This window comes from Aplysia californica, unplaced genomic scaffold (genome assembly GCF_000002075.1).
Source record: "Aplysia californica isolate F4 #8 unplaced genomic scaffold, AplCal3.0 scaffold01239, whole genome shotgun sequence".
Classification (NCBI taxonomy): Eukaryota; Metazoa; Mollusca; class Gastropoda; order Aplysiida; family Aplysiidae; genus Aplysia; species Aplysia californica.
Window position 1 is genome coordinate 33937 of NW_004798509.1, and position 2115 is coordinate 36051.

General features: G+C 36.2%; 1 protein-coding gene across 1 annotated transcript in view; it reads left to right on the forward strand.

Annotated features, from left to right (window-relative positions):
- The window catches only part of LOC101848258 (inositol 1,4,5-trisphosphate receptor type 3), a gene marked incomplete at both ends in the record, with an annotated part of 112704 nt that overhangs the window by 11824 nt on the left and 98765 nt on the right, over positions 1-2115 (forward strand).

Consider the following 2115-nt stretch of genomic DNA (forward strand, 5'->3'; position numbering starts at 1 on the left):
CCCCGAACTCTAAATGGCCATTGTTGTAACATTTATTTACTCAAGACTACTTGTACAACCTTCAAAGGTGTTGCGGATTAGTCAAACTTTAATTTTTAAAAAGGGTTTCTCCTCTTAATGATACTAGTATTTCATAACATGTAGTTGTGACAACATGCTTTTATTTACTCAAAACTACATATATAAAGGTACTGCGGATTATTCAGATGTTTAAAAAATAATTTCTCTTCTTAATGATACTAGCATTTCATGACATTTAACTAGTCACTAATCATACATAACAGGCGAAATGGGCAAAGGTTCTCTTCCCGTTTCTTGAAACACTTGGTAATACCTTTTGTGGCCTTGGGCAGCTTCTTGACCTGTCTCTCATATTTTTACAACTGACTTTCCTGCAAATAAACCAGATTAGAAACGCACAACATTTTCCTGGACAAATTTCCTAGATTGGAATAGACTTACTGTTGACTTTTGTTAAATGACCATTGTCTCTTATCATTGCCAAATAAGGATATTTAAAGCTTGACTTTTCTTCTTGACAGAAATTTCCTTTCATTCTGTTGTTCAGTTTGATATGAAACATTTGTGAAACATTTGTTTCATGTTCCATTCTGGTTCACTTTTCTTCTATTTATTCTTTGGTTGAGCTGATGAAAGTGAACTTTTGCAGATACATTTCTCAAGTTGGGATTAATAAAAACACGAAACTGGACATAATATTTTGAAGACATCAAATTCTCTACGTTGGGATTGATAAAACTGGACTTTTTAAGATAACAAATTCTTAAAGTTTGGATTGATGAAAAATGGACTTTTGGAGAAAACACATTTCTTAATTTGGAGTTGGGATGAAAACTGGACTTTTGGAAATATGACCAAATCTGTAAGTTGGTATTGATGAAAACGTTTCCTAAATGCCGGACATTTCTTGTCGTTCCCAAGTTGGAATTGATAAAAGCCAGGAGAACCCAGGACCGAGATGTCAGGCGTTCGGTAAGTGAGAGGGGCAAGGGGGGTGACTCTGTCAAGTGCACATGACCTTCCGCGGCAAACTGGGCCCTGTGGAACTTTGGAGTTGATTCTTTGTTTCTGCTTGTGGCTACATGACACCCGCTCTATCTAATGGTTGCATGACTCTAACCTTCTTTTCCATATTGACATTCTCACAAACTACAGCGAGCAATAAGATTTTTGTTGGTTTTTAAAAAAGTTTTAGTTAAAGTTTTGCGGCATTGACAACGCAAATAGGTCGTATAAGTGCAGAATGACGGGTAACGAGAGTAACATGCAAAATAAAAATACTAATAGGAAAAATAAGGATGATAGATGTTAGGTAGGAAAGGAGGAACAAACCTCAGCAATCAATAAGCTTTTACTTGTTTTATTTCAAGTTTTAGTCAGATTTTTATGGCACTTGCAACATAAAAGTGCAGAAGATTACAGGTGTAACTAGAAAGTAACAGAGAGAGAAAAGAAGGAAATATAGGGAGGATAGATGTTGGGTAGGGAAGAGGGAGCAAACCAGACACCTGCTCTATTTAATGGTTGCATGACTCTAACCTTCTTTCTATATTGACATTCTCACAAACTGCAGCAAGCAATCAGATTTTAATTGTTTGGGTTTTTAAAAAAAAAAGTTTTCCTAAAAGTTTTCCGGCACTTGCAAGGCAAATGGGTCGTATATACGTGCCAAAGATTACACGTGTAACTAGAGAGTAACAGAGAGAGAAAAGAAGGAAATATTATAAGGATGATAGATGTTGGGTAGGGAAGAGGGAGCAAATCAAACACCCGCTCTATCTAATGGTTGCATGACTCTAACCTTCTTTCTATATTGACATTCTCACAAACTGCAGCAAGCAATCAGATTTTAATTGTTTGGGTAAAAAAAAAAAAAAGTTTTCCTAAAAGTTTTCCGGCACTTGCAAGGCAAATGGGTCGTATATACGTGCCAAAGATTACACGTGTAACTAGAGAGTAACAGAGAGAGAAAAGAAGGAAATATTATAAGGATGATAGACGTTGGGTAGGGAAGAGGGAGCAAATCAGACACCCACTCTATCTAATGGTTGCATGACTAACCTTCTTTCTATATTGACATTCTCACAAACTGCA